Source organism: Moschus berezovskii, chromosome 2, assembly GCF_049115385.1.
Source record: "Moschus berezovskii isolate FMDL1 chromosome 2, NW_MosBer_1.0, whole genome shotgun sequence".
Lineage (NCBI taxonomy): Eukaryota > Metazoa > Chordata > Mammalia > Artiodactyla > Moschidae > Moschus > Moschus berezovskii.
This window is the reverse complement of record NC_142461.1, coordinates 130,006,123-130,019,332: the sequence shown is the minus strand read 5'-3', so window position 1 is coordinate 130,019,332 and position 13,210 is coordinate 130,006,123. Positions and strand designations below refer to the sequence as shown.

At 40.7% G+C, this 13,210-nt stretch overlaps 1 protein-coding gene and 1 pseudogene across 2 annotated transcripts in view; one reads left to right on the top strand and one right to left on the bottom strand.

The window, feature by feature from the left end:
• Positions 1–13,210, bottom strand: part of ITGAV (integrin subunit alpha V) — a 108,826-nt gene that overhangs the window by 82,442 nt on the left and 13,174 nt on the right. The gene's annotated exons all lie outside the window — the stretch shown is intronic.
• Positions 6,846–7,049, top strand: LOC148778622 (small integral membrane protein 20 pseudogene; annotated as a pseudogene).

The window sequence follows — 13,210 nt, the reverse complement described above, 5'->3', positions numbered from 1 at the left end:
CTTCTAGTTTGCATTCCCCATAACAACAGAGCCAAAGCAAAAAGAAGAAGAGAGAAAACAAGGCCAACTTCTACAATCATGGTTCTGCCCTTAAAGTAGCTTATAGTATGGGTGTGCATGCGTGCTCAGTCGTTTCAGCCGTGTCCACCTCATTGCAACCCTATGGACTATAGCCCGCCAGGCTCCTCAGCCCATGGGACTCTACAGCAAGAATACTGGAGTGGGTTTCTATGTCTTGCCATGTCTGCATCTTCCCGACTCAGAGATCAAATCTGTCTCCTGCATTCCAGGCGGACTGCTTACCACTGAGCCACCAGGGAAGCCCCTAACCAATATCAAACAAAATATTTAAAAGGGCACTGTGACAACAGAATAATCCCCGCTACCCCACCAAAGACGTTCAAATCCTAATCCCTGGAAACTTCACACCAGGTGAAATGTCACACCTGGATATACGACATTACACAGCAAAAGGAACCTAGCAGGTGTGATTCAGTTAAGGGCCTTGCAATGGAAAGTTACTCAGGATTATCTCAGTAGGCCTGATGTAGTCACAGCAGGGAGGCCGAAGAGTCAGTATCAGTGATGTGGCCTGAGAAAGACCCAACCAGTTGATCCTGGCTTTTAAAACAGAGGAAGGGGCTACAAGCCAGGGAAGATGCGTGGCCTCTTCAAGTTAGAAAAGGCCCGAAAATGGCTTCTTCCTTGGAGCCCCCAAGAGGAATGTAGCACGGCAGACACCTTGATTTTGACCCAATGAGACATTTGACCTTCAAAACTGAAGATAATAAATTTGTGTTGTTTTTAAGCCTCCAAATGTATTTATAGTAACTTGCGATGAAAAGAATAAGAAACTAATCAGGCATGAAGACAAAACTGAGATAACAGACTAACCCTATCTTGCTACATAGATATTCTTGATAATGTTTTGCATACCAACATAATACAATTTTAGAATGTTTTTATTTCTTAAAATACACAGATCGTTAGTCCTTACACTAAAGTAGACGTGCTTAAGTTCCACTTTTCCACACCTGTATGCCGTGTGCTGTCGCGTCCAACTCTTTGCAACCCCATGGACTGTAGCCCACCAGGATCCTCTGTCCATGGGATTCTCCAGGCAAGAATACATGTGGGTTGGTCTACATTCAGATAAACTGTGTTTTCTACATAGCAATCATTTTGTTTTTTCAGAAGTAGGGGAATAAGAGATAACAAACTACTGTGTATAAATAAACAAGCTCCAAGGATATATTGTAGGGCACAGAAAATACAGGCATTACTTTATAAATATAAATGGAGTATAATCTTTAAAAATTGTGAATCACTGTGTTGTACACCTGAAATGTATAAAATACTGTAATTCAATTATATCTCAAAAATTTTTTTAAAAATCATGTTAGTAGAAAACAAACAAATCATACCCCAAAATGACCTTTTAAATTTCAGTAATTCAACCCATGTCTCAAAGTTCAGATTATCTTATCAATTTAGGGAAAAATAAGTTTTCAACCATTATGCAAACCTTGGTTAAAACCTACAAACTTTGTTGAGTCACTAGATGAAGGGGTTTAAAAGTCTAAGTGGGTAACTACCATTTCAAAGTAGTTGAAATCACTGAACAGATATGTAACATAAGACACGAGGTTTTCCTTTTTACATATTAGTTGTGGTTTTATTTACATATTACATCAAGGGAATCAGCAGGAAAAAGAAAAATAAAGAAGACAAATAAAACAAAAGGACACAACTAGAAACATAATAAAGTTTATGTTTAGAAGTTAACAAAAGAAAACAAAGAAGACAAGCAAAAGTCAAAAGCTTAAGAGAAAACTCGAAGAGAGCATGTTTAGGAACTACGTTTCATAAATCCATGAAATAAGAAAGCTTAGACTGAGGCTTTCTTTTGTTCCTGCAGGATCAGTAATGTACAAAGATCATTCAAAAATCAAAGCAGTAAATAAAGCTTACCATCTCAGACTGAATTTTCTACTAAATTAAAACTTTCATTCACAGAACCCTACATTTTCCTTGTTTAAAAGACACGCCTACAATATTTTGGAGCTATCCATATGATAATATTCATTATTTCATGTAACTTGTATAATTCTACCAAAATAATGACTAAGAAAATTAATAGAATGGGTACTGAAAATGTTACTTTCTCTGTAAAGTTCACATCAAATCTACTTAGCATGGCAAAGAACCAAGAGCTCTACCCACTGAGTTCTAGATCCTTTTATTTTTCATACAATGCTCTATGTGTGTTAGGCTTGATGGTGAATTTACTTGGTTAGACTGCTGGCTTAAAGTATCTTTCTAAAGATACTTTAGGTACATTAGTATCATCTAAAGATACTTTAGATACATTTAGATCCTCCCTCTGTTTACTTCCAGTTTAATTTCTCAACATGCCCTCAACACACTCACCTTATGCATATAAATCTTATAGATAAATGTACACATGCAGGTCACATAGAATTATTTGACTTTCCTTCAAAAATACTTTTACTAATTTATGCATATTTTGTTTCCTCTGCCCTGGAACTCTCTCTTGCCTCTGCTGAATTCTACCTTAAGATGCTAAGTCACTTCAGTCGTGTCCGACCCCTAGCAACCCCATGGACTGCAGCCCACCAGGCTCCCCCGTCCCTGGGATTCTCCAGGCAAGAACACTGGAGTGGGTTGCCATTTCCCTCTCCAATGTGTGAAAGTGAAAAGTGAAAGTGAAGTCGCTCAGTCGTGTCCGACCCCTAGCAACCCCATGGACTGCAGCCCACCAGGCTCCTCCATCCATGGGATTTTCCAGGCAAGAGTACTGGAGTGGCTTGCCATTGCCTTCTCCGTATCTTTTATTAGCTACCTAAAATACCAGCAACTGATCTGGGAAGCCTTTCTCCAAGGCCTCAAGCAGAGTTAAGACTTTCTGGGTCTGCCTCCTTTATTTCAGTATAAATCTACTTGTGTCTACTGCTGAGACATAAAGTGACATAAATTTAGACTGGTCTTCCAACCATAATTTTTAAAATCTTTCTTCCTCTTCCACTACGGAAAATCATGCCCTGGGATAAGAAAAAAAGCACACTACAAGTATTCATCTTTCCTCTTTAAGAGCTAAGAAACTGTTACGTTATTCTAATACCAAACTCCAGATTTTCTTAGCTACTGCTACATGTCCTAATGCATGTGACAAGTCACACTAAAATGGCCTACAAATGGTTTAATATCTAGGTATATCTTTGGTAAACAGAAAATAAAATTGGTTCATGAATTATTGATCAGTAACAAACAGACAATGAACTTGAGCAAACTCCGGAGATAGTGGAGGACAGGGAAGCCTGGCATACTACAGCCAGTGGGGTTACAAAGAGCTGGACACAACTTAGCAACTGAACAACAACCACAGATACACACTGGATTTGTAAAGGATGTTTTCTTACCATGACCTTGTTTTCCAACCCAAAAGAGAAAAAGGTACTCTCCTACTGCTATTCTTTTTCTCTGTTTGAAGAACTCTAAGTTTTAGTTCTCTAAACAAGCTCATAATCTATTGTTTCTTAGCTGTGCCGGGTAAGACAGACTTTCTGACAATAGGCATAGGCATATAGCTTCAGTTCAGTTCAGTCGCTCAGTCGTGTCCAACTCTTTGCGACCCCATGAATCGCAGCACGCCAGGCCTCCCTGTCCATCACCAGCTCCCTTAGACTCAGTCAGATACTACCATAAAAGCTTTGAATCTCTAGCAAGTGATGCAAAAAGCCAGAGATGGGTAAGAAATTATTCTCATGGTGCTGTCCCATAGCCAGTAACAGCAATTCCAAACCCTACACTACTAGTTCCTCTGTTAGCTTCTCTTACCCATTATTCAGAAAACTATCGAGTTACCAATATTCTGCCAATGAATTCCTATTCAGCAAAGTTTAGCCAAAGTCAATTTTTATTGCTTTACATGAAGAATGCAACACCTGCAGGCAATAAATGCACACACACAGCCGACCATATGCCAAGCTCTTCTCTATTCACTAGCACGCCAACAGTGAGCACAAACAAGTTTGTCTGGAGAATTTACAGTCTAGTCTGGAAAACAAACACATGGTAAGACAACCAGAAAAAAAAAAAAAGAAGAAAAGAAGTTTAAATTTTAGCTAAATAAAGAAAACGAGCTGTACTTACTGCATTGACAGCCTGCACAGCAGAAGCCAATCTAAAAGGAAGACAAAGGGAATGGGAAAGGACATTGATAATACACTATTTAACACCAAGTATTTGTAGTATCTCCAAAAAGCACCTTACTGTAAAAAACTTTATTGTGATTCTGGAACTAGCTGATGTTTGAAAGAACTAGCTGAAAGAAGGGATAAAGTCACTATTCTGTTTTTAAAGAGAAACAGCCCAAGAAATAAATGAGCCTAAAGTATGTACTTCATACGGTTACAAACTTCAAATGTTGATACAACTATCAGGAGGGATTCTCAGGACTCAATTTAATGGTCAGACTCACAAAACTACCAGAGGCCACACTCAGCACCAGTCTATTTCGAGGCTTTAGAATTGAACCGGACATACCTCCCCGAAGAGAGTCCTCACATGAACTTTGCTGTACAGCAGGACATACAGCTGTCCAGCGCACTTCTCTTTGCCTCACCAGGAGACAGCTCAGACATGAACGAGATCTGGTGGATAAAGCAGCCACCAGTGTGTCAGGCCTCATGCCCCGTGGGAATGGTACCTCCTATAAAAACCCCACAGTCAGCGCTTTCAGAGTTCCCACAAAGGACATGCCATTTATGAGAGTCAGTGCACTCAGGGAAGGCTAAAGCTACGGCTTTCCCACCAGGTACTAATAGTCTATAGTTTCTCCTAAACTAAATTCAATTTACCAACCAGGGGCCATTCTCAGCAAAGTGACGATGTCTACTTACTTAGCCACTCAGGACCCAATAAAACAGAACAAGAAACTTAAGAGGAACTTGGGTTGGCATGCAGAATAGGAAAGGGTTTTAATAACCATTTTCCAAAAGCTGACTACTGATAATTTTACTTAGTTCTAATATCCCTACATGTATTATTCAGTTAGGCTGCATTATGCTAAAGTAACAAGCATCCCCAATATCTATTAATCAAAAATAACAAAAAATTATCCTATATACATACATTGTGGGTCAGTAAGAGCCACACATCATCCTCACTCAGGAACCTACACTGAGGGAGCCTCTATCATTTAAACTATCACCACTCACTGCGGCATCTGGCAAGAGGAGGAGCAGAACAATGTCCCAACTCCTTAACCCTTCCACCTATACTGCTGCTCATGTTTCACTGGCTAGCAAAAGTCACAAGGGCTCACCTAATTCAGGGGCAGTCCTAGAAGTTTTAGAAATATGATACTAATCACTAGTTGTAATATCTGCTATATACCATCTAAGAGCTAATGTAAATAAAATAATTTTATAAAGTCAACATCATAGTAATTTTATAAATTCAACCATTCAACATAACAGCAATCCAAGTCTATGCCCCAATCACTGATGTTGAAGAAGCTGAAGTTGACCAGTTCTATGATGGTCCTACAAGACTTTCTAGAACTAAATACCAAAGGGAAAAAAAAGATGTCCTTTTCATCACAGGGGATTGAAGTACAAAAGTAGAAGTCAAGAGATACCTGGAGTAATAGGCAAATTTGGCCTCTGAGGACAAAATGAAGCAGCCTTGAACAGAGTTTTGTCAAGAGAACACACTGGTCATAGCAAACACCCTTTCCCAATAATACACATGGACTCTACACATGGACATCACCAGATGGTCAATACAGAAACCAGGTTGATTATATTCTTTGTAGCTAAAGATGAAGAAGCTCTATACAGTCTGTAAAAACAAGACCGGGAGCTGACTGTAGTTCAGATCATGAGTTCCTTATTGCAAAATTCAGGCTTAAACTACACGAAGTAGGGAAAACCACTAGGCCACTCAGTTCAGTTCAGTTCAGTCGCTCAGTCGTGTTCGACTCTTTGCGACCCCATGAATCACAGCACGCCAGGCCTCCCTGTCCATCACCAACTCCTGGAGTTCACTCAAACTCATGTCCATCGAGTCGGTGATGCCATCCAGCCATCTCATTCTCTGTCGTCCCCTTCTCCTCCTGCCCCCAATCCCTCCCAGTATCAGTCTTTTCCAGTGAGTCATGACCTAAATCAAAAATCCCTTAAGATTAAACAGTAGAGGTGATGAACAGATTCAAGGGATTAGGTCTGGTAGACGGAGTGCTTGAAGAACTATGGACAGAGGTTTCTAACACTGTACAAGAGGCAGTGACCAAAACATCCCAAAGAAAAAGAAATGCAAGAAGGCAAAATGGTTCCAAATTGGGAAAGGAGTACAATAAGGCTATATACTGTCACCTTGCTTATCTAACTTTTATGCAGAGTACATAATGCGAAATGCCGGGCTGGATGAAGCACAAGCTGGAAGCCAGACTGCTGGGAAAAATATCAACAAACTCAGATATGCAGATGATACCACGCTAATGGCAGAAAGTGAAGAGGAACTAAAGAGGGTGAAAGAGGAGAGTGAAAAGCTGGCTTAAAACTCAACATTCAAAAAACTAAGATAATGGCATCCAGTCCCATCACCTCATGGCATATAGAAGGGGAAAAAGTAGAAGCAGTGGCTGACTTTATTTTCCTGGGTTCCAAAATCACTGTGGATGGTAACTGCAGCCATGAAATTTTAAAAAAGCTTGCTCCTTGAAAGGAAAGCTATGATAAACATCGACAGCATATTAAACAGCAGAGACTGTTTGCCAACAAAGGTCTATATAGAAAACCAGGTCGCCCCCAGCTACAGCCATGTCCCAGAATCTGCACACTGTTCTCATTTTCGGGGGCTTCATCTCCCTGATTAGTGCCGCCTTCTGCCTCATCTACTTCCAGATCCTAATGAGACTGTAGGATTAACAGAAGCAACAAGCCATAAATCGAGCTGGCATTGTTCAAGAAGACATGCAGCCACCATGGCTGAGAGTGTGGTTGGATACATTTGGTAGGAAATGAGAAGACTATCACCACCTTTAATCATGAAAGGAGAAAAAGACCTCATGCTTTCAGTTCTACAGCAAGTATAATCAATCACCTGGCTAGAGAATGATGGCTGGAGAAGAAAACTCGAGAAAGCCGTAAGAAGAGTACTTGTGTACAAGGATTAAATTCCCTTCTTAAGTTCCAAAGAATCCTGGAAGAAATCACACCATTAGGAAGGTTTTCATGATTCGGTTTCCTTTCTAAAAATGAAGCTCTCTCACCCAGCTGGGATTGGAGGCAATCAATTTCCCACTCAATCTGTACCTTTTACCCACCTGGGATGTGATATGAATATAAGCAACCAACAGAAAGGGGAAGATTCTAGTCTGTTTTGCAATCTTCCGCATGGGAAGTTTCAGGGGGGAACCACCATAATGAGCAGCCTCACAGGTATCTTTGAAAATGTTACTAAAGTTGATAAAACTCTTTGAGGACAAGGTACATTGTACTCTTTAAAAATAAACAGTTCAACTCAACTATCTCATTAGAAAGGTTGCTCTATGTTGAAAAATATACTTGAAGCAAAACTAAATGGATAAGCATGCCTATCAGAAATCACCGTTGAATTAACTGTGTATATTAGAATGATTTCTTTTCACTTCAAGAAAAAAATGGTCTGTATAGTCAAAGCTATGTTTTTTTCAGTAGTCATGTGTAGGTATGAGAGCTGGACCATAAAGAAGGCTAAGCACCGAAGAACTGATGCTTTCAAAATATGGTACTGGAGAAGACTCTCGAGAGGCCCTCGGACTGCAAGGAGATCAAGTCAGTCAATCCGAAAGGAAACTGACCCTGAATATTCACTGGAATGATTAAAGCTAAAGCTGAAGTTTCAATTATTTGGCCATCTGATGCTAAGAGCCAACTCAGTGGGAAAGACTCTGATGCTAGGAAAGATTAAAGGCAAAAGGAGAAGGAGGCAGCAGAAGAGATGATTGGATACTGCCACCAACTGAATGGACATGAATTTGAGCAAACTCCAAGAGATAGTGGAGGACAGGGAAGCCTGGCATACTACAGTCCATGGGGTCGCAAAGAGTTGGACACAACTTAGTGACTAAACAACAATAAATTTTATTTCCCAAATATTCAAAAAATGAGGATGGAGCCCTTTAAAGCACTGAACTCTCCTCTGGACTCAGAAACACAATAAAGCAGAGAAAATAAATTAAATAAGCAAAACTTTTCATGATCACCCCTGGAATGTAGTACAGCTGTGGAAAGGTAGGCAGTTTCCCCAAAGTAACAGTGGGAACCCCTGGAAAAGGGAATGGCAGCCCACTCCAATATTCTTGCCTGGGGAAGCCCATGAACAGAGGAGCCTGGCGGGCCACAGTCCATGGCGTCACACAGAGTCGGACGTGACCGCGCAACTAAACAACACTGGAAACAACGGCAGAGCCTGGATTTGAACGCAGGTCTGTGTGACTCCATGGCCTGTCTCCTTTTCATGACATGACGATGTACAGATAGAGAGTGAAGAAAGAAGAGCCAAAGGGCAAACTCCACAAGAGCACCAAGAAGGTTAGGAGGCACGGAACTGCATTCAATGTCCTATGACAAAACATAATAGAAAAGAACATGAGAAAGAATACATATATAACTGAGTCACTTTGCAGCATAGAAGAAATTAAGACACTATAAATCAACTATACTTCAATAATTTTTTTTTTAAAGGTTAGGAGGAATAAGAGGACAAGATGGTTTCAGACAGGCAGAAAGTGGCAACTTTAAATAAGACAGTGGTGGATGCGGGATCAAGTGTCCACTGAGGCAGAGCTGCCACCAGCGATTTGAGTTTGGGCAACGCTGGGTTGGGTTCAGGGAGCCGCCAGATTGAAGGAGCTGAGCATGGCAGGTGATAAAGGGAGGCAGAGTGTTCAATATCCTGCTTGTGAAGAAAAGGAGAGAGGAAAATGGCTAAGAGAAGATACGAGCTCAAGGGAAAGCTGTTTCGATTTAACTTTTCAGGTAGGAAAAAGTAAAGCATGTTTGAAAGTTGTATTCTTTTTAAAAAAATAAAAATAAAAAAAGGAGTATAGGGGAAGGGCAGGATCATAGAGACAAATGAAAGTAAGCAGGGTCCCTGAGAAGGGAGCGGTAATAACAATATAAAGCAACTTGAAGGGGAGGACAGGGGACAAGACTGATGGATGGCATCACCGACTCAACGGACATGAGTTTGAGCAAACTCCAGGAGATGGGGAAGGACAGGGAAGCTTGGCATGCTGCGGTACACCAAGTCGCAGAGCTGGAAATGACTGAGCAACAGAACAGATCCCAAGTGAGTGAACGTAGTGTGCCTGGCCCTGCACTAAGCAGGTCACTTGTTTTAACATTCCATTTAACTCCATAGGAATCAACTCATTCCTTTTAACACATTCCTGCACTGTGTCACAGAGAAGGCAATGGCAAGCCACTCCAGTACTCTTGCCTAGAAAATCCCATGGATGGAGGAGCCTGGTAGGCTGCAGTCCGTGGGGTCGCTAAGGGTCGGACACGACTAAGCGACTTCACTTTCACTTTTCACTTTCACACATTGGAGAGGGAAATGGCAACCCACTCCAGTGTTCTTGCCTGGAGAATCCCAGGGACAGGGGAGCCTGGTGGGCTTCCGTCTATGGGGTCACACAGAGTCGGACATGACTGAAGTGACTTAACAGCAGTAGCAGCAGCACTGTGTCAGGGAGAGGGTGGCAACCTGTTAGTAACCTGTGAAAAGTTCAGTTCAGTTCAGTCGCTCAGTCGTGTCCAACTCTTTGCGACCCCATGAATCACAGCACGCCAGGCCTCCCTGTCCATCACCAACTTCCGGAGTTCACTCAAACTCATGTCCATCGAGTCGGTGATGCCATCCAGCCATCTCATTCTCTGTCGTCCCCTTCTCCTCCCGCCCCCATTCCCTCCCAGCATCAGAGTCTTTTCCAGTGAATCAACTCTTTGCATGAGGTGGCCAAAGTATTGCAGTTTCAGTTTTAGCATCAGTCCTTCCAATGAACACCCAGGATTGATCTCCTTTAGAATGGACTGGTTGGATCTCCTTGCAGTCCAAGGGACTCTCAAACAGCAGTAAATGACAGGGCTGGGTTAAGCCCCAGGTGGTTTCCTTCCAGAAACCACATTTATCCCCTCAGCTACTATCTCCCCTGACTCAAGACTGAGGATGAGGGAAACAGAAATGCCACTATCTCTCTTGAGATAATGGAAAAGGCAAAAGACATCAAAGGTGCACAGATGTTGATGTATTTGGGCTAGGATGGAACAGAGGTGTGAGGAAAGTTCAGGAGGATGCTGTAAGCTGTAAGCATTTCTTCCACAGTCAAGATACAGTCTGATGGTGCTAGTTCCAGATAGATATGCATGTTTACAACTAGATGACTGAAAACCATATTGTCCTGTTTTCTTAAATTCAAACACTATTTGGATAAAAACTGTAATGGAAAAAATACAATTTGTATATTCTTAAGAGAAGTCTAAGAGGCTGTACAAAATGATTAGAGAACTATCATAAACAAGGACAAAAAAAATAGAACAAAAAGTCCATACATGTCAATGTACAACTGAAGGACTTTAGCGATTTCCTCACTATAGGAAAAGCTCTTATGACTCATTCATTCATCTATTTAATTTAGTGGGTACCACTTGTGCTAGGCACTGTTTTAGGCCCTGGGATTGCAGTGGTGAATAAAACAGATAAAAACAATATCCTATATGAAAGAAAGGATAGCTAAAACAAATTAACCAAAAATAAATAACTTCTACAGCAATGTGAGTACTAAGGAAAAAATAAAGCAGGGAAGATGATGGAAGCACACAGTGGGAAGGCGGGAATTGGAATTTTAAATAAGAAGGTCAGTGCATAACTGAGAAAATGACATTTGAGGAATTCCCAGAGGAGGTGATGGAGGGGCACCCAATGTACATCTGGGGAATCAATGTTTCAGGCAGTGGAAACAGTCCAGGCAAAGATGAAGTGAGAATATGCCTACTGTTTACAAACCTCTGCAAAGGGACCCAGTGAGGCTGGAAGAGCATGAAGGTAAAGACAGAAACGGTGGGCTGGAATACTCAAGAGTCCTCTCAGCAACTGTGAGACAGATGAAGTGGAATCTGTCCACTCAGTGGAATCTGAAAGGGAATGTTATGATCTGAATATTATTTTAAAAGAATCACTCTGGCTGCTCTAGAGAACAAACAGCAAGGGTACCAGGCGGAAGAAGCGTGGAGAATTGCAGAGGGTGGTGCTGGCTCTTTTCCATCTGCCCCGCCAGGCCTCCTCTCCACCGTTCCCCACCCCACTGTGTGCCCAGAATGCCTAGGATGCTGACAGGGGGAACCCGTGGACTACCCTGCCTGCTGGCACAACATATGGACTGTATATACAGAAAACTGAATAATCGCCATGATTGGCAAGTTCAGTTCAGTTCAGTTCAGTCGTGTCCGACTCTCCGCAACCCCATGAATCACAGCACGCCAGGCCTCCCTGTCCATCACCAACTCCCGGAGTTCACTCAAACTCAGGTCCACATAGTCGGTGATGCCATCCAGCCATCTCATTCTCTGTCGTCCCCGTCTCCTCCCGCCACCAATCCTTTCCAGCATCAGAGTCTTTTCCAGTGAGTCAACTCGTCGCATGAGGTGGCCAATGTACTGGAGTTTCAGCCTTAGCATGATTGGCAAAGAATGAGGTAAATCTATACAAGAGATTCTATTGGGAGGCAGAGGGGGTTGACTCAGGTGCCTCGGTAATATATAGAACACTCCTATTTCGTGAGTTGCTTTTTTTTTTAAAGGATATATAGATATGTAGGAATAGGAAAATTCTAAGAAGAATTTTAGAATTATTCTAAAATTCTAAAATTTAAGAAGCCCTAGTGGGCTTCCATCTATGGGGTCACACAAAGTCGGACACGACTGAAGTGCCTTAGCAGCAGCAGCAGCAGCAAGAAGATGAAAGAAATTGTTTAAAGTGGTAGCCTCTAAGCAGGCCGATGTGAGCAAATCCATTTTTCACTGTCTACTCTTTTAAACTGTTTGAAATTTTTTCAATAAACAAATTTCAATAAAGACCAGTTAATAAATTACCTTGCACTACACAAAACCTATGGTATTGAATACAGAGATATATCTGAACAGTTCAACAGTTTTATTCATTAATATGCATATTTTGTTAGAAGCCATAAAAGCCCTGACCAATAATACCCTTAATCAGATATATTTCTCTATTTGTGGTAAAACTGAACTTTTAACATACTCCTAGAGTTTTCCAAATACCATATATATGGGGGAAAAAACAAGGTTTAATGAAGATGGTTTCAAATGGAAAAAAGCAAACGTGACCTGATTCCTATAAAGAACTGGCTTAATGACATTCATTTTGGCACTGATCATGATATCAAACGGAACAGTCCATATCATGATTTCTGTTTTACTGATAGTATAATTCCCAGAATGAATATTTTAGAACTATGCAATAAATAACAATATGGAAAAAAATATTAATTTTCTTCAGAGACTTATCTTAAAATATTCTGTCAAAGCCAGCAAATCAACACTGTTTAAAGAATTATGCAAACTACTGTACCTGAAGAATGTCAAACTATTTCTTTAAGGATTCTCTAAGCTTTCACAAATGTAGATAAATATACCAACACCAATATATATAGGCTTATGCATATTTTATTTTACCTATACAAGTGAAAAACTTTAATTATTTATTTCTCATCTTACCCTATTTTTCTCCTTACCACCACAGTGGAATTGTCCCTGTAGAGAAAACTTTGTTATCAGAATCATATTATTTCCCCAACAAATTCTAGAAAAGAATTATTTTTTAAGTCAACCAAATCTACTTGAATACAAAAGGTTCCTCAACTGGTTTTTGATAAAATATTTTGCACCTCTTCTGAGAAAGTTTTTTGTCCTCTCTCTGTTGGCAAAAAATTTTATTAGATTTCCTCAGACTTCTGCAGGTTAACATTATCAGTTAAAGTTGGAGACATCTAAAGCAATAGAAACACAATGGATTAAGGCTTTTACACACCACAAAACTGTACCAAAAAAAAAATCACATAAGTCATTTGTCTTTTACTCTCTGGGGATCTGAAGTACTCATATATGTCATTAAATTGTTA